The following is a 20905-nucleotide window of genomic DNA, read 5'->3' on the forward strand; positions in this document are numbered from 1 at the left end:
TAATAAAGGACTACGGTCACACGTTACTTTGAGCTTACAGTATCTGGTCAGATTCTTTATTCAAGACATAACAGTGGGCTTGGTTGAAAATCCTGTCAACACTCAGTACTGACTGTACCAACTTACATAACATAAGAACATAAAAATTAGGAACAGGAGTAGGCCATCTAGCCCCTCGAGCCTGCTCCGCCATTCAACAAGATCATGGCTGATCTGGCCGTGAACTCAGCTCCACTTACCCGCCCGCTCCCCGTAACCCTTAATTCCCTTATTGGTTAAAAATCTATCAATCTGTGACTTGAATACATTCAATGAGCTAGCCTCAACTGCTTCCTTGGGCAGAGAATTCCACAGATTCACAACCCTCTGGGAGAAGAAATTCCTTCTCAACTCGGTTTTAAATTGGCTCCCCCGTATTTTGAGGCTGTGCCCCCTAGTTCTAGTCTCCCCGACCAGTGGAAACAACCTCTCTGCCTCTATCTTGTCTATCCCTTTCATATTTTAAATATTTCTATAAGATCACCCCTCATCCTTCTGAACTCCAACGAGTAAAGACCCAGTCTACTCAATCTATCATCATAAGGTAACCCCCTCATCTCCGGAATCAGCCAGTGAATCGTCTCTGTACCCCCTCCAAAGCCAGTATATCCTTCCTTAAGTAAGATGACCAAAACTGCACTCAGTACTCCAGGTGCGGCCTCACCAATACCCTGTACAGTTGCAGCAGGACCTCCCTGCTTTTGTACTCCATCCCTCTCGCAATGAAGGTCAACATTCCATTCGCCTTCCTGATTACCTGCTGCACCTGCAAACTAACTTTTTGGGATTCATGCACAAGGACCCCCAGGTCCCTCTGCACCGCAGCATGTTATAATTTCTCCCCATTCAAATAATATTCCCTTTTACTGCTTTTTTTCCCAAGGTGGATGACCTCACACTTTCCGACATTGTATTCCATCTGCCAAACCTTAGCCCATTCGCTTAACCTATCTAAATCTCTTTGCAGCCTCTCTGTGTCCTCTACACAACCCGCTTTCCCACTAATCTTTGTGTCATCTGCAAATTTTGTTACACTACACTCTGTCCCCTCTTCCAGGTCATCTATGTATATTGTAAACAGTTGTGGTCCCAGCACCGATCCCTGTGGCACACCACTCACCACCGATTTCCAACCCGAAAAAGACCCATTTATCCTGACTCTCTGCTTTCTGTTAGCCAGCCAATTCTCTATCCATGCTAATACATTTCCTCTGACTCCGCGTACCTTTATCTTTTGCAGTAACCTTTTGTGTGGCACCTTATCGAATGCCTTTTGGAAATCTAAATACACCACATCCATCGGTACACTTCTATTCACCATGCTCGTTATATCCTCAAAGAATTCCAGTAAATTAGTTAAACATGATTTCCCCTTCATGAATCCATGTTGCGTCTGCTTGAATGCATTATTCCTATCTAGATGTCCCGCTATTTCTTCCTTAATGATAGCTTCAAGCATTTTCCCCACTACAGATGTTAAACTAACTGGCCTATAGTTACCTGCCTTTTGTCTGCCCCCTTTTTTAAACAGAGGCGTTACATTCGTTGCTTTCCAATCCGCTGGTACCTCTCCAGAGTCCAGAAAATTTTGGTAGATTATAAGGAATGCATCTGCTATAACTTCCGCCATCTCTTTTAATACCCTGGGATGCATTTCATCAGGACCAGGGGACTTGTCTACCTTGAGTCCCATTAGCCTGTCCAGCACTACCCTCCTAGTGATAGTGATTGTCTCAAAGTCCTCCCTTCCCACATTCCTGTGACCAGCAATTTTTGGCATGGTTTTTGTGTCTTCCACTGTGAAGACCGAAGCAAAATAATTGTTTAAGGTCTCAGCCATTTCCACATTTCCCATTATTAAATCCCCCTTCTCATCTTCTAAGGAACCAACATTTACTTTAGTCACTCTTTTCCATTTTATATATCTGTAAAAGCTTTTACTATCTGTTTTTATGTTTTGCGCAAGTTTACCTTCGTAATCTATCTTTCCTTTCTTTATTGCTTTCTTAGTCATTCTTTGCTGTCGTTTAAAATTTTCCCAATCTTCTAGTTTCCCACTAACCTTGGCCAACTTCTACTCAAAGGATTAGGTCAGCAGGAACTCTTCAGGACAGCATAATTCCTGGAAAACCCAGAGATAGCCTCTTCTGAAAGCCAGACTGGCAGACAACCGTTTCGATCACACAGGATGTTTGCAGTGTAGAATCACTACACTTGGCACAGCACAATTTTTTTACTCAATTTTAATCCCAATTTTTAGTAAAACTGTATGGCAAACATATTAAACTTGTAGTTTCAAACAAACTTTCCTTCCTCTTATTGGGGGGAAAAATTGCTTCCTTCGGACGAATGCCTCTGACCCGAAAAAAATCTCCGAAAATACCTGACGGTCCCGGAAGAATGTAGGATTCTGGACGGAGGCCTTCATTCACCGTGCAGCATACGGGAACATGTACTCCAGATACGTACCCTGGAATCACGTGGGCCTGAACCACCAATCACTATCTAGTATTCCCATTGATAATAATAGGAACTCTGTTTTTACGAGTTCTCATTACTTTCAATGAGAAACCCCCTAAAACATGAAACACAACACAATAAATAAATAAAACACCTCACATACTTAAAATTAATTGAAATTGAATGTAATTAAATGTTCTTATGTTTCTTATGTTCTTATGTTCTTTTGTTTCAAAAAAATATATATTTTGGGGAAATGTTTTTTCATGTGTTTTAATAGGGGTAAAAATAAACTTACTTTAATGGACAGGGTTTTTAATATAAAAATGAGTGATTAAATTAAATGTTTCTATGTTTTAAAACTTTTATGCTGGTAAAAGTAAGCTATACGCCGGCTTTTACCAGGTGTAAGAGTTTGAAGGACATCCGCTGGGCAAGAGTTGGGCAAATAGCCGAATCTCTCCCACACGGATGTCCTTCCTGTGGGGGATACTTAGGATCTGTCAAAAGAAATTTTGACAGACCGCAAAAGCCTGTACTCGGTGTATGCCCATCGCATGTGCTGTATGCACCCGGCCAGGCCGTAATTTTCAGCCCATTATCTTGGTGACTCATTATTTGATGCTCCATATGAGAAACATCCTAAAGTAGCTATGAATGAAGTTTTCAGGTCCTCCTTGTCAACCAGTGGCTCAATTGGTAGCATTCTTGCCTCTGAGTCCTAAGGGTTGTGGATTCAAGTCCCAACTCCAGAGATTAGCATGAAATATAAAAACAGATAGTAAGAGTTTCTACAGGTACATAAAAAGAAAAAGAGTAGCTAAAGTAAATGTTGGTCCCCTGGAGGATGAGGCTGGGGAATTAATAATGGAGAACAGGGAAATGGCAGAGGCGTTGAACAAATGTTTTGTATTGGTCTTCACAGTAGAAGACACTAAAAACATCCCAATAGTGGATAAACAAGGGGCTATCGGTAGGGAGGAACTTACTACAATCTATCACTATCATTAATGAAGTAGTACTAGGTAAAATAATGGGGCTAAAAGTGGACAATTTCCCTGGACCTGATGCCTTACATCCTAAGGTCTTAAGAGAATGGCTGCAGAGATAGTGGATGCATTGGTTATAATCTACCAAAATTCCCTGGATTCTGGGACGGTCCCATCAGATTGGAAAACCGCAAATGTAACAGCCATATTTAAAAAAGGAGGCAGACAAAAAGCAGGAAATATAGACCAGTTAGCCCAACACCTGTCATTGGGAAAATGCTGGAGTCCATTATTAAGGAAGCAGTGGCGGGACATTTGGAAAAGCATGATTCAATCAAGCAGAGTCAGCATGGTTTTATGAAAGGGAAATCATGTTTGACAAATTTGCTGGAGTTCTTTGAGAATAAGAACAAAAGAAATAGAAGCAGGAGTTGGCCATACAGCCCCTCGAGCCTGCTCCACCATTTAATACGATCATGGCTGATCCGATCATGGACTCAGGTCCACTTCCTTGCCTGCTCCCCATAACCCCTTATTCCCTTATTGTTTAAGAAACTGTCTATTTCTGTCTTAAATTTATTCAATGTCCCAGCTTCCACAGCTCTCTGAGGCAGCGAATTCTACAGATTTACAACCCTCTGAGAGAAGAAATTCCTCCTCATCTCAGTTTTAAATGGGCGGCCCCTTATCCTAAGATTATGCCCCCTAGTTCTACTCTCCCCTATCAGTGGAAACATCCCCTCTGCATCCACCTTGTCAAGCCCCCTCACAATCTTATACATTTTGATAAGATCACCCCTCATTCTTCTGAATTCCAATGAGTAGAGAGCCGATCTACTCAACCTTTCCTCATAAGTCAACCCCCTCATCTCCGCAATCAACCGAGTGAACCTCCTCTGAACTGCCTCCAAAGCAAGTATATCCTTTCGTAAATATGGAAACCAAAACTGCATGCAGTATTCCAGGTGTGATCTCACCAATACCCTGTATATAACGAGGATGAAAAGAGCAGGGTGGATAAGGGGGAACCAGTGGATGTGGCGTATTTGGTTTTCCAGAAGGCATTCGATAAGGTGCCACATTATAGAGGTTACTGCACTAGATAAAAGCTCACGGGGTTAGGGATAATATATTAGCATGGATAGAGGATTGGCTAACTAACAGAAAACAGAGAGTCGGGATAAATGGGTCATTTTCCAGTTAGCAAACAGTAACTAGTGGGGTGCCACACGGATCGGGCTGGGTCCTCAACTATTTACAATCTATATTAATGACTTGGATAAAGGGACTGAGTGTGATGGAGCCAAGTTTGCTGATGATACAAAGATGGGTGGGAAAGCAAATTATGAGGAGGACACAAAAAATCTGCAAAGGGACATAAACAGGCTAAGTGAGTGGGCAAAAATTTGGCAGATACAGTATAATGTGGGAAAATGTGAGGTTATCCACTTTGGCAAAAATAATAGAAAAGCAAATTATAATTTAAACGAAGAAAAATTGCAAAGTGCTGCAGTACAGGGGGTCCTTGTGCATGTATCACAAAAAGTTAGTATGCAGATACAGCAAGTAATCAGGAAGGCAAATGGAATATTGGCCTTTATTGCAAGGGGAAAAGACTTTAAAAGCAGAGAAGTCCTGCTACAACAGTACAGGGTACTGGTGAGGCCACACCTGGAGTACTGCGTACAGTTTTGGTCTCCTTATAATAAGGAAGGAGTATCATCATAGGCTGTCCCTCGAAACGAGGATGACTTGCTTCCACATCAAAAAGAGGATGAGTTCACAATGAAGGACCCAAACTACATCGTGAAGGGTGGAAGATGCCTGTGCGTGGATTTTTTTAACATGTGGTGGCCATTGCACACCAGCCATCATACGGGCTTGACAGAGCTAGGTCTTGGTCCAGTGGCAAGGATTATCCAAGATAACTGGAGACCAGCTCTGCTGCACGGACCTCGTGCATACACATATCGCAGTGTGGGCTGGCCCGTGCTGCCCCTGAGCCCCTGGCCCCGAACTCACGCCTTCCCTGGAACCCGATCATGTCCCTCTACAGTCTCTTGCCACTCCTTTGCCCCGACCTCGCCGCTCCTGCTGTATCTGCCCACGCTCCAATCACCGATCTGGATGACATCACTGTTCACTGCCGTTGCCCTCCTGCACCAGCTCACACCATAAGGAAGGATATACTTGCATTGGAGGCTGTTCAGAGAAGACTCACGAGGTTGATTCCGGAGATGAGGGGGTTGACTTATGAGGATAGGTTGAGTAGGTTGGACCTATACACATTGGAGTTCAGAAGAATGAGAGGTGATCTTATTGAAACTTATAAGATAATGAGGGGGCTCGACAAGGTGGATGCAGAGAGGATATTTCCACTCATAGGGGAAAATAAACTCGGGAACATAGTCTTAGAATAAGGGGCCACCCATTTAAAACTGAGATGAGGAGAGATTTATTTTCTCAGAGGGTTGTAAATTTATGGAATTCTCTGCCCCAGAGAGCTGTGGAGACTGGGTCATTGAATATACTTAAGGCGGAGATAGACAGATTTTTGAGCGATAAAGGAATAAAGGGTTATGGGGAGCAGGCGGGGAAGTGGAGCTGAGTCCATGATCAGATCAGCCATGATCTTATTGACTGACTGAGCAGGCTCAAGGGGCCAAATGGCCTACTGTTGCTCCTATTTCTTATGTTCTTATGTTCTTATGTACTTGAGCAGAGATTAGGCTGTCACTGCTTACAGTGTTGAGAGAGTGCTATACTGTCGGAGGCATGTTCTTTTGGATGAGACGTTAAACCGAGGCCCCATCTGCTCTCACAGGTGGATGTAAAAGATCCCGTGGCATTATTTTGAAGAAGAGCAGGGGAGTTATCCCCGGTGTCCTGGCCAATATTTATCCCTCAATCAACATCACTGAAAAAAGAGATTATCTGGTCACTATCACATTTGTGGGAGCTTGCTGCATGCAAATTGGATGCCACATTGGATGTCCAGTGGTCATAAAAGTCACTATATAAAACCCAAGTCTTTCTTTCTTTCTTCCTTTGCAGGTGAGAGGAAGTTATCCTTTACAATCACTTGGGCTCCAAATGTTACTGCCCCCACCTAGCAGAAGGCAGTTTAAATAATGTGTATCACTTAACCACACCGATGCCACTTCCTCCCCATATTAACCTGCACTTTTCAGCAGGTGAGCAGGGCACCCGCAGGAAGGAAGTGGGTTCTACTTTAAATATGCAGATTGGCTCGATTATGTCATCAGTACTTGATCTGCAATATCAACACGAGGCATGAGTGGGCAAAACCTGGCAGGAGCTACATACTGGACCATAAAAGGCCGAAATCGTAAGTTTTGACATTTATTTTTCAGGCTTTCTTATGGGCCAGGAGGGACTGGAGTGTTCCTCCGGGCTTCACATGAAGCCTTGGTCCTCCCTTACACAGGGTTATCCCCCACCCCACCCCTCCTCCATCCACGAAACCAGTCACGGCCCCGACCTCAACCCTCCCTATGGGACGGACCTCACTCTATGCCTGGGACCGTCCCCAAGGGTCCCCAGCTATGGCCTCCTTCCACTTGTCCGTGCTCTCTCCCGCCCACCCGCCTGTCAATCTAGCCAGTTGTCGGGCGGGAGATTGCAGCATGTTATATCAACGAGGCCCTCCTGTTATGATCGGTATGGCCTCCATGCTCTAGGCCTTTCTGGCTTTTCCATGCACAATCGCATTCCCCCACGCCCTCCCCACCTCCCTGTTAATATCGGGGCCAAGGTGTCTGTAACGTGTGCTGTAAGCATGACTCAATGCCGTTGCATAAAGACACCAGCTACACCTCATGGCAGGAAGTCAGTATTACATGAACTTCTCTTTTTGGAATCGATATTAATAACAACAACAACTTGTATTTATACATAAAATAAATGTTGATTTTTGATTCGGACAAATTAAAATCAATTTTAATGTATTATTGAAACTCCCATAAAAACAATAATGGTTTTGGTGCATCTTATGATCTATTGTAACATAAAAGCATAATATATTTACCAAGAAAGTATATTTGATGAAACATCCTATTCACTGATCAAAGAATAGGTTAACACAAAACTACATCACGTTCTTGTAACACATGCCGCCTGTTTGCAAAGCTCCACTCGCTTTACATTCACTAAAAGCAGCAGTAGGATAATTAGAGAGGAAATTAAACTTCAGTGGTAAAGTAAATCCTTTCATTACATTAGTCATTCTTCATAATTAATTACATAAATGTTTTTTAACCGTATTTTGGTGCTCAGATCTCCTGTGCTCCTTTATTTAGTCAGCCTAGGTTGCCATGACAGATTGCCTTACGAAGGAGCATGAGTGAAATGTTTCACACCGGACTGACATCCATAATTACTTGTGTAAGTAATCAAATAGCTGTTCTAGGGATCGGTTTTGAACATGAACTGAGTCACCAATTACATAATTTCCTCCTAATTCTTAGCAGGAAAAAGATGTCACAACAAACAAGATAGCAAATGTGCACAGAGTGCTTTTCCTGGAGGAATCAAAATGGAAATGCATTTTCAGTCTTTAGAGACAAGTGGGCGATGGAATGACATTACATCAACATTGGAAACTGTGAAGAAGCTTTATACTTTGGAAAGCTATTTTATTTCAATTAAAAGGAGGCCAGTTCCCTTTTTAGATGTCTTATTAAATCATATTTCAAACCTGTCAAATATAAAATGTACATAGCATTGCCTTTTATCCAAGGTCAACAGTGTGGGAATGCTTAGTAAATGTTTCTTACGCAATCAGTTTGAATTCTATAAATTGGTTTCCTTTGAATCCACGGCAGCTGGTTTTTGTGCTAAAATTGTCTTTCAGTGGAATAAATTTAGAACTTCTGGAACTTTACTAATAGGGTGAAGATTAATTAAAAACAAAAATTGTGTCGATTTGATTTTGGATACTTGAAAATTTTAGAATCCAAATTTTAATCCAATGAAAAAGATAAAAGTTCAAAGAAAATTACAAAGAATGCTTTGCAGAGGATAAAGTGCACTAATAAATCTATTGAGGATGTTGGAAATTCCTAACAATAATTATTGACCCACACATGGAAGCAAAGATTCTAATATTATATCTTTCAAGTCTCCCAGATATCTTGATATTGATGGCTGACCTTATTTTGTCTTGAATGAGTTCCTTATTCACTTACCAACTCAGCCTTCTATTGAAACAGAAAATATAAGTAACTTGTGAACTAATCTGAGAGAGTTAGGTGATTGCCTGGCTCCAAACAGCAATATCATCAAGATAGTTGGCTATGATATTATGAAACATTAGTTGTTATTATTGTTGACTTCAGATATTCTCCTTCACATTAATCACATCCTTGATTCAGAGCATTTAATAGACTGTGCAGCTACTATAAACAAAAGACTTGTTCCATCTCATTGCTGGGTTGTGCAGTCGTGCATTACATTGTGCCCAGAGCAGGACAATTAATACATCACATGCCTCCATACACTCTTTATATATTGTTACTTCAGGTCAAATCGAGGGCATAATCTTAAAATTAGAGCTAGGCCATTTAGGAGTGAAATTGGGAAGCATGTTTTCACCCAAAGGGTAGAGGGAATCTGGAATTCTCTCTGTGACTGTGGATGCTAGTTCAATTTCAATTTTCAGGACTGAGAGCGATAGATTTCTGTACGGTGAGAGCATCAAGGGATATGTAGGAAAGCTGAGGTACAGATTCGCCATGATCTAATTGAAAGGTAGAACAGGCTTGAGGGGCTGAATGACCTACATCTGTTTCTACATCATCCCTCAATACCTGGGGGCGAAAATCCCCAGCGTCCCATTTCGGGGCGGTACCCGAGTCAGGGCGGGACTTCCTGCCCTCGGCGAGGTAGTCCTGCCCCGGCCACAAAATTGTGGTTACTGCCCCTCAGAGGAAGTGGTGAGCAATGTCGTGTGCTCCACTTCCTGTTGTGGCGGGTTTGGGGGTGCTACTCGGGCGCCTTTGGCAGCGCTATGCGGCTTCTCCGCGTAGCGCTGATGCCTTTCAATGCCCCTCCCCTTCAATTAAAGGGGAGGGCCGCTATACAGTCTACCGGGCCTCTGATGGTCTCCACTGGGCGGTGTGGTGCCAAGGCCGCAACCCGGCACCCAAACAGAATGCTGGGCTGCGCGATGGCGGCCTGGACCATGCCACGGACACTCAAGACGGGCCGACCGCTGAGTCAGGCAAGATGGGAAAATGGTGGCATGCAGCGCTCCCAACCTCCCCTTTAACTTCCGCTGGCCAATTTCCGCCGCGGGGCAGAAAGGGGTCGCTGCACATGGCAATGATGTAATCGGCGGTTGCGTGGCAGCCTGGGGCGCATATAGTAGGGCGCGCGTTACTATGTCAGCATCTCGGCTACCTCTGGCGAACTTCACAGGAGCCGATAGCGCTCCGCCCCACCCCCCGGGCGAAAACTGTTTCGTGCCTCGTTATCACCCCCTTGGTCACGAACCGGACTGACATCCGCTCGTAGGTCGGAAGTTAAAGGGAAGGTCGAGAGCGCCCCACGCCGCCATTCTCCCGCTTTGGCCAACTCACCGGTCGGCCCGACTTCTTCCTCTCTTGCATGGTCCGGGCTGCCACGCTGCCCTGGTGGGCCAGTGGAGACCATCAGTGTTCCAGCACAGTGCACACCAAAGGGGACGGGCATTGAAACGCATCAGCACTACGATGAACAACTCGTCCCGGTAGTGCCCCGGAACCCGCTCCATCAGGAAGTGGAGCGCGCGAGATTTCGCTCCACTTCCCGTGAGGGGCGGTAACCACAATTCCGCAGCCACGACGGAAATTCTGCACCTGGCGCAGGAAGTCCTGCCCCGAGTCGGTTACCGCCCCCAATCCGGGGCGCTGGGGAATTTTGCCCCCCATACTTTTAGCCAATGTGTGTATAGCGATGATTATTTCAATTTCAAACTTGGAAGTGCAACTCTCTATTCCTTCAACTAAGTCATTAATATTTATGGTGAACAGGTTAGTGGCCTCCTCAAAAAATGCAACTAGATTTGTCAAACAAGACTGATCCTTCACAGATCCATACTGACTCTGTTTGATAATCTGATACTTCTCCAAGTGCTCAGTCACTGATGATAGATTCCAGTAACTTTACCACAATTGTTATTAAATTGACAGGTCTGGAGTTACCTGGTTTCTCTCTCATTTTCTTCTTAAATAATGGAGAACGATTTGCAATTTTCCAATCAAATACTGAATCTAGAGCGTTTTGGAAAATTATGACTAATGCACCTTCACTTTCCTCACCCATTTCTTTTAATGCTCTGGGGTGGAACCAGCAGGTCCTGGAGATGTGTCTATATTAATGGTTGAATAGTCTGCCAATCTTCACTGTCCGGGCTAACACATAACAGCAAGAATCACCATCGTCAGGAGAGAAGGGGAGAAAATTAGAAGAGAAAAAGTAAGTGAATTATCAAAAAAGAGAAATATCAGTGTTTTCCCTGGTCATACACAATATTTCAGATGTAAACGAGAATAGGTACATCAGTCATTGAAGGTTGGCATGCAGGTGCAGCAAGCGGTTAAGAAAGCAAATGGCATGTTGGCCTTCATAGCAAGGGGATTTGAGTACAGGGGCAGGGAGGTGTTGCTACAGTTATACAGGGCATTGGTGAGGCCACACCTGGAGTATTGTGTACAGTTTTGGTCTCCTAACCTGAGGAAGGACATTCTTGCTATTGAGGGAGTGCAGCGAAGGTTCACCAGACTGATTCCCGGGATGGCGGGACTGACCTATCAAGAAAGACTGGATCAACTGGGCTTGTATTCACTGGAGTTCAGAAGAATGAGAGGGGACCTCATAGAAACATTTAAAATTCTGACGGGGTTAGACAGGTTAGATGCAGGAAGAATGTTCCCAATGTTGGGGAAGTCCAGAACCAGAGGTCACAGTCTAAGGATAAGGGGTAAGCCATTTAGGACCGAGATGCGGAGGAACTTCTTCACCCAGAGAGTGGTGAACCTGTGGAATTCTCTACCACAGAAAGTTGTTGAGGCCAATTCACTAAATATATTCAAAAAGGAGTTAGATGAGGTCCTTACTACTAGGGGGATCAAGGGGTATGGCGAGAAAGCAGGAATGGGGTACTGAAGTTGAATGTTCAGCCATGAACTCATTGAATGGCAGTGCAGGCTAGAAGGGCCAAATGGCCTACTCCTGCACGTATTTTCTATGTTTCTATGTTTCTATGTCTAATGCAGGGAAACTAAAATATCAGTAGCTTTAAGGAAGGTGTATGCTACAATGTGAATGCTTCAATGTTCATTTGTATGTGAGCCACAAATCATCAGCTACTCCTTTGATGTTTTTAAAATTGATTGTTGATCTTAGGTGGGACTTCAATCAAGTACGGCAGGAGGCCATCACCAAGAGCACTCAGCACTAGACGAGCAGTGAGCTGTGTGTTTTTGGGATTGGGCTTGAGCCAACAGTTCTTGAAAAAACGAAGGAATGGCTGGAAAACACTGCACTCCAAATAGAGTAGAATCAACCGTGCTTTCTGAGCTAGGTGCATTCTTACCCCTGTATGACCTGTGCAAAGCACCATAATTAAAAACAAATCTGTAGGAACCCAAGGTTTGGTCTGTCTCCGTGTTCAACAGAAGTAGGAATAAATGAGATTTGAAGCAATGCCAAAATCAGAGCACTTCTTTTGAATTTAGAAGACGCTGCAAAAGTAGCCATTATTTCAACAGGATTATTTTTGGCAGCAACAACTGCACTTAACAAATCAGTTCACTTTGAAGCCAAATCACTTCTCTGGTGCAATTCAAGTTCCAGTAATTGATAGAGATAGAGGCAGATTTGGCAAGAACTCTGCCATTCATGTGAAAATTTAATCTGAAAATCAAAAACATCACTTAGCTTTCATTATTTCTTTTACCTTTTTTCTAAATCATTCAGAATTGTGTAACCTTTGCTATGCCTCTCACTTTGGGTAAAGTTCACAGATGTGTGATCGACCCTGAGGGTTTTACCCCTCACCCGCTGGCTGACCTCATTCCTTGGCCTAGACAATGCTGTTGGCCGATACCATTTTTGAGCCTAACTCTTACCTCTCTCAACCTCCAGGCACAGTAGATGAGTAGGCACTGTCTGTGATAACTACTAACCATCATCCAACTTTAGAGTTAAACAGCCCCATTTTGAAATATTTTGCAATGACAAATATGTACATGTGACCCATTTTTTTATATTTGTGGAATAATGTTCAAAGTACATGTCCAATTATCTTTTGAAAGCTCCTATGGAACCTGCCTCCACCATTCTTTCAGACAATGCGTTCCAGATCTTAACAACTTTCTGTGTGGAAATAATTCTCCTCATTTCCCCTCTAGTTCTTTTGCCAATTATTTTAAATCTATGACTTCTGGTACTGATACACTTGCCAGTTTCTTCCTACTTGCTCGATCAAAACTCCGTTAAATTTTGACCAGGTCTCTCCTTAACTGCCATGTATGTACGTGCTGTTTGTAGCCACCAGATGGTGTCTTTGTTGGAGGCCACTGAGCAGCACGCACATGGTGCTGCTCAGGTATAAAAGGCCAGCCATTTTGTGAGTCAGGCACTTTGGGCCAGAATAAAGCAGAGCCAAGTTTGTACCTTGCTTAGTTAAACAGTACTCAGTTTGAACCTTTATTGCATACATCACATTTGGCGATGAGAATACAAGAACCTTTGTTAGCAAAATGAGCACGATTGGATTTTTAGAGCGATACGTGGAGGGAGAAGATTGGGCAGACTTTGTGAGCCGTTTGAACTAGTACTTGGTGGCCAACAAAATGAAGGCGGTCGATGATGCAGATTGGCGCCGGGCCGTGTTCCTCACTGTGTGCGGTTCAAAGATCTACAGTCTGATAAAGAATCTACTCATGCCTAGTGATCCAACAGAAAACGTAAGAGGAGTTGTGTACATTGGTATGGAAGCACCTCAAGCCAGACGATGGCATCATCATCTCGAGATACAGGTTTTATACACACGTTCGATCGGAGGGCCAGAGTGCGGAGGAATTCGTTGTCGACCTGAGACGTCTAGCGGGACCGGGCAAGTTCGGGACGGTGTTGGCAGACATGCTGCCGGACTTCTTTGTTATTGGTATCAACCAGGAGGTGATCCTGCGCAAACTTCTGGCGGTGGAGGAGTTGGATTTTAAAAGGGGACATCCAGATCATTCAATCATGTATGACGACGGACAGGAATTTAAAGCAAATATCAGTGAAGAACCGAACCTCAGCAAGTACTGTAAATTTGATTGATTCAGCGTTCGGCAGAGCAGCACATGGCAGGGCCTATCCAGCTGCGTTCACAAATGGTCCGGCGTTCGGCAGAGCAGCACATGGCAGGGCCTATCCGGCTGCACTTGCCAAACCTGTGGCTGCCCAAAGTCCGCCAGCGGGAATGTATCCGACTTCTCCGTGTTGGCGTTGTGGGGGAAATCATCGGCACCAGCAGTGCTGATTTAAGCAATATACTTGCAACATCGGCACCAGCAGTGCTGATTTAAGCAATATACTTGCAACATCGGCACCAGCAGTGCTGATTTAAGCAATATACTTACAAAGGCTGTCGAGAGTGAGGCATCTCCAGCGCAAGTGTCCGCAGATGAGCAAGCGAGCTGCGACACACCACGTGGAGGATGAGAGTCAGATTAGCGCGGATCCGGATATGCAATATGAGATGCCAGAGGAGGAAGTGTATGGACTGTACTCTTTCATAACCAAGAGTAAACCAATTTTGATAAATGAGAAGTTTAACAGGATACCGGTATCGATGGAACTGGACACAGGGGCGAGTCAATCGATCATGAAAGATGGGGCATTTACTAAGCTGTGGGATACTAAGATTGTGAGGCCCAGGCTGAGACCTGTTAATGCCAAGCTGCGCACATACACCAAAGAACTGTTAAAGGTGATAAAGATGCAAGACCCGTCCATCATAAAGCTCGGGCAATGCCGTATATGATGAGCGAGAAGGTCGAAATTGAACTGGACACACTCCAGCATGAAGGGATCATGTCACTGGTTGAATTTAATGAATGGGCCAGCCCCATTGTTCCTGTGCTGAAAAGTGATGGCACAGTCAGAATCTGTGGAGACTATAAGGCTACGACCAACAGGGTTTCAAAACAAGATCAGTACCCGTTACTGAAGGCTGATGACTTGTTTGCGATGCTTGCCGGAGGGAAGTCATTCACAAAACTGGACTTGACATCGGCCTATATAACGCAGGAGTTGGTTGAGATGTCGAAGAGACTTACGTGCATTAACACGTACAAAGGGCTGTTTATTTACCACAGGTGCCCTTTTGGAATTCGCTCGGCTGCAGCAATATTCCAGAGGAATATGGAAAGTCCACTGAAGTCCGTTCCCAGAATCGTCATGTTCCAAGATGACATCCTGATCACCGGTCATGACCCCAAGGAACATCTGGAAGAGGTTCTACTGCGTTTGGACAGAGCGAGACTCAGACAAGTGCGTCTTCTTGGCACCGAGGTCGAATTCCTCGAGAGGAAAATTGCCACTGATGGCATCAGACCGACTGACGTGAAAACCAAATCCATCAAGAATGCACCCAAGCCACAGAACGTGACGGAGCTGCGTTCGTTCCTGGGTCTACTCAACTACTTTGGTAACTTCCTACTTAAATTGAGCACCTTATCTGAACCACTGCACATGCTATTGAGAAAAGGCAACAACTGGGTGTGGGGTGCATTGCAAGACAGAGCTTTCGAGAAAGCCACCAATCTGCTTTGCTTGAACAAGCTGCTGGTACATTGTGACCCATGTAAACGTTTAGTTTTGGCCTGTGACGCACCGTCATATGGAATTGGTTGTGTGTTACAACAAGCCAATGAGTCGGGAAACTTTAACTTGTCGCATATGCATCCAAAAGTTTGTCTAAAGCAGAAAGAGGCTACAATATGGTAGAAAAAGAAGCTTTAGCATGTGTGTACAGTGTTAAAAAGATGTTTGGTCTGAGGTTTGAATTAGAGACCGATCACAAGCGGCTCATTTCGTTGTTTTCCCGAGAGCAAAGGTATCAATACCAACGTTTCATCTCGCGTCCAAAGGTGGGCGCTGACATTATCTGCCTATGATTATGTCATTCGTCACAGACCTGGTACAGAGAATTGTGCCGATGCTTTGAGCCGGTTGCCGTTGCACACACCGGAGGTGGAAACGCCACAACCGGCAGATTTAATTTTAATCATGGATGCTTTTGAGAATGAAGGTACCCTTGTCACGGCTCAACAAGTTAAGACCTGGACCAGCCAGGACCCGATATTATCGGTGGTAAAGTGTTGCATCCTCAAAGGGGATTGGTCTGCCATACCTAAGCAAATGTGCGAGGAGGCCAAACTATACATTCGTCGCAAGAACGAACTGTCTACTCAAGCAGGTTGCATATTGTGGGGCAATCGAGTTGTAATGCCTAAGAAATGGAGAGAAAAGTTTGTGCGTGGGTTACAAAGCACACATCCTGGTATAGTGATGATGAAGGCCATCGCCAGGTCCCACATATGGTGTCCAGGAATTGATCTGAGCTGGAAGCCTGCGTGCATCAGTGCAATACCTGCATGCAGCTCAGCAAAGCACCAGCTGAATCACCGCTAAGTCTGTGGTCATGGCCATCCAAACCTTGGTCCAGGATCCATGTAGATTTTGCAGGTCCCTTCCTGGGCAAGATGTTTTTAATGGTGGTGGATGCTTATTCGAAGTGGATAGAATGCATAATCATGTCATCCAGTATGTCCACGGCGACCATAGAGAATCTCAATGTCATGTTTGCGACACATGGTCTGCCTGACATAGTGGTGAGCGACAATGGGTCGTGCTTCACCAGTCAGGAGTTTCAGGAGTTTGTAAAACTTAACGGTATAAAACGTGTAAGGTCAGCACTGTTCAAGCCTGCGTCCAACGGGCAAGCAGAACTTGCAGTATAAATGATCAAGCAAAGCATGAGGAGAGTAACCCAAGGGTCACTGCAGACCCGCTTGTCTTGCAAACTGCTTAGTTACAGGACAAGAACCCACACACTCACAGGGGTCTCGCCTGCTGAACTCATGATGAAAAGAGGTCTTAAGACCAAGTTATCTCTTGTACACCTGGATTTAAGTAATCATGTTGAACACAGAAGACAGAGTCAACAAGGGTATCACGATCATGACGTGAGATTTCTGTTAATGATCCTGTATATGTGTTGAATTATGGTCAGGGTCCCAATAGATCGCTGGTATGGCCATGGCCAAAGAGGGCAACAGAGTATTTGTTATTAAGCTCAAGAATGGGCAAACTTGCAGGAAACACATGGATCAAACAAAGCTGAGACACACAGACGAGCCAGAGCAGTCGGACGAAGAAACTGTCGACGACCAACCAACCTACCAGCAGCCTTCAGTGGACTCAAGGTCATCAGTGAACCCGAAATTTCCATCAAGGTCTTGTTCAATAAAAATGGACTTGCAATTCCTGACATGGCCACTGCCACCCCCAGCAAGTCAGCCATCCAGCCACCAGCCACAACAAACTCCGCATATTCACCCAAGGCCGGAATCGAATTGAGACGGTTAACCCGGGAGCATAAAGCACCGGACCGTCTCAACCTGTGAAAGACTGTGATAAGATCTCAGAGGAGGTTATTGTCATGTATGTACATGCTGTTTGTAGCCACCAAATGGTGTCATTGTTGGAGGCCACTGAGCAGCACGCACATGGTGCTGCTCTGGTATAAAAGGCCAGCCACTTTGTGAGTCAGGCACCTTTGGGCCTAAATAAAGCAGAGCCAAGGTTGTACCTTGCTTAGTTAAACAGTACTCAGTTTGAACCTTTATTGCATACATAACATTAACCTTCTCTGTTCTAAGGAGAACAATCCTGGCTTCTCCAATCTCTCCACCTGACTAAAGTTCTTCATCCCTGATACTATCCTGGTAAATCTGTACCCTCGCCAAGGCCTTGACATTTTCCTAAAGTGTGATGCCCAGAATTGTACACAGTAGTCCAGCTGAGGCCTAACCAGTGATTTGTAAAGTTTTAACATGACTTCCTTGTTTTTGTATTAAATGCCCCTATTTACAAAGCCAAGTATCCCATACACTTTCTTAACTGCCATATCAACTTACCCCCTGCCACCTTCAAATATACACATCTTGATGTTTTTATTTTCTTTTTAAATGTGCAAGTATACAACGGTGGTTGTGGATTGTGGGCAGGCAACATTTAGTTGGTAAATAACACCCATTACCTTCATATTAACAGCAGAAGTTACAACCTGAAAATACTTTTATAATAGCTGAACAGATAGGTTATGAACAACATCTGTGATTCTCCATCTTTGGCAGACCTCCATTCTTAACACAAAATTACCTTTTTGTGCATTAATTATATTTTTACATACTTGTATTAAACAGAAACATCTTGTTGCATTAAACCTGCTACTCATGCCACAAAAATTTAAAAAGACTTTTAAATAGATAAGAATATTGCCTTTTGCATCAGCCTAATTATCAACCTAAGGGCTAACAAAACCACCAGCAGAATCCATATACTATTATCCACTGTTGCTTTTTAATTTAATTTTCTTTGCCAATTTTTTTTATCTGCTGTTTTTCTGAAAGTGTTGAACTCCTTGTTTGGATATGGTTCCATAGGTTGACCACTAGGACCCAACATAAAAAAACCATTCTTCACATGTGAGCCCAGACAATAGATGTTGGCAGCCTATGAGACCACATAGGGCATCGTAGCTTAATCAAATCCAGCCCTCACTTGGCCTGCACGCATTCATATTTAAGCAGGGATAACTGGTTAGGAACAAGAGCAGGAATCCTGGCTGATCTTCCCCCTTCCAAAATCAAAGGTGCTGAGGTCCATTGTGGCACCCCAAACAGTGTGTCAGCTGAGATTAGCGAACTCAGCATAGAGCAGGCATCGAATCTGGACTTTCCTGAACTGTATGACTCAGCTATTCACTGGCTAAACTCACTAAGGTAGAAATTGGTGTGCATTTTTCAGGCATGAATTGGTGTAAAACATATCAGTTTAGCAGGGGGATGGTCTGTACCCAATCTGTGCAGGTGTTGGTCCCACTGCTAAATTCAGGGGACCCTAAAACAGGCATTAGGCCTCTTAAATATATAAGTGAACGACTGCTTGAAGTACACCTTGGTGAAATTGGCCACTGGTGAGCGGGACAGGCTCGGGGTTGTTCAGCGGCCCCTCCCGCAGCCCACTCCAATCCCCCCTCTCGGGACTTGCCTGAGACCTGCTATTAGTGATGTTGATCTCTTTGCTCGGGTGAGCTGCCAGCGGAGGTGCGACCAACGATGGCAGCTCACTCCAAGTCTGCTGCTGAGGCCCAAGGACTGGTTTGCATCGAACCTCGGGCCTCTTGGGGAGGGTGCGTGCTGACAGAGACCCCTGCGTAGGGAGGGAGGGTGCGGGCTGACAGAGACCCCTGCGTAGGGAGGGAGGAAATGAACCAGAGATCCCACTATCCAATGATCTATATCCTTTTCATTATATGGAGCAGTGTGCACAGTACTCTGTGTGGTCTAACCAAGTTTTGATACAATTTTAATATAATTTATCTGATTTTCAATTCTATCCCTCTAGAAATGAATCACAGTGCTTGGTTTGCTTTTTTTACAATGGCCTTTTAAACTGCATCACTACTTTTAGTGATTTATTAATGTGTACTCCTAGATCACTTTGCTCCTCTATACCTTTAGACTCATGTTATCCAAGCAGTATGTGGCCTCTTTATTCTACCTACCACATGCTTATCTACATTGAAATACATTTGTCATTTACACAAGTTTGTTAATATCCTCTTGTATTTTGTTGCAGTCCTCTTCTGTATTAACTATACCTCCCCACCCAATTTGGTTTCATCCATAAATTCTCAAATTGTACTTCCAATTCCCAAGTCCAAATCGTTAATGTCAATTGTGAAGATCAGTGGTCCCATCACTGATCCCTATGGAACACCATTTCCCACCTTTTGCCAATCTGAGCAGCTACCATTAACCCTTACTCTTGTTTTGTAGCCAGCTTGCTATCCATTCTGTTACCTGTCCCCTGACCGTAGTCGTGAGTCTACTATGTGGTACCTTATCGAAGGCCTTTTGAAAATCCAAATATATTACATCTACTACATTATCCTTATCTACTCTTTCTGTTACTTCTTCAAAGAATTCAATAAGATAATCTTCATTTTTGACAACCGTGCTGACTACTCTTTACTATATTTTCATTTTCTAGATGTTTTTCAATTACATCTTTGAGTAAAGATTCCATTATCTTTCCTACCACCAATGTTAATCTAACTTGTCTATAATTCCCTGGACTTATTCTATGTCAGTCTTTAAATATAGGAATGATATTAGCATGCCACCAGTCCTCTGACATGATTCCATTTCTAATGATTTTTTATATATATGCAATACTGCCTCTGCTATCTCTTTCCTAAGTAATTTTAATATGCGCAGATGCAATCCATCCATACCAGGGGTTTTATCCTCTCTAATTTTTATTAGTTTATGAATGATCTTTCCCCTTTCTATCTTAAATGTCTTTATATCATTTTTGTTCTGTTCTTCTTTGGATCACTGTTGTTCACAATTTACATTAACGATTTAGACTTTGGAATCAAAAACACAATTTCTAAATTTGTAGTTGAAAGAAAGAAAGACTTGGAGTTATAGCGCCTTTCACAACCACTGGATGTCACAAAGCGCTTTACAGCCAATGAGGTACTTTTTGGAGTGTAGTCATTGTTGTAATGACACCAAATTGGGAGTGATAGTCAACACTGAGGAGGACTGCAACAAATTACAAGAAGACATTAATAAACATGCAGAATGGGCATATAATTGGCAAATTAATTTCAAGATAGGTAAGTGTGACATGGTACATTTTGGTGAGAACAATAAGAGGTCACATATTACTTGGAAAATAAGAATCTAAATAGAGTAGAGGAGCAAAGGGATCTGGGAGTACAAATACACAAATCAATAAATATCGAACCTTGGTTTGACCACACTTGGAGTACTGTGTACAGTTCTGGTCGCCATGTTAGAAAAAGAACAGCGAGGCACTGGAGAGGGTCAAAAAAGATTTACAAGTATGATACAAAAACTGTGAGGTTATACCTATCATGAAAGGATGAACAGGTTGGGTCTCTTTCCTTTTGAAAAATCAAGACAGAGGGATGATCTAATAGAGGTCTTTAATATTATGAAAGGTTTTGATAGAATAGAGTTTGTGCTGCCTGCGCCTTTCCATGATTGTGGCATTCAGCCCAGCGCTGAACCCGCTGCTGAGTGATGGAAGGAAGGAAG

The sequence above is a fragment of the Pristiophorus japonicus genome, chromosome 9 (genome assembly GCF_044704955.1).
Source record: "Pristiophorus japonicus isolate sPriJap1 chromosome 9, sPriJap1.hap1, whole genome shotgun sequence".
NCBI classification, from domain to species: Eukaryota; Metazoa; Chordata; class Chondrichthyes; family Pristiophoridae; genus Pristiophorus; species Pristiophorus japonicus.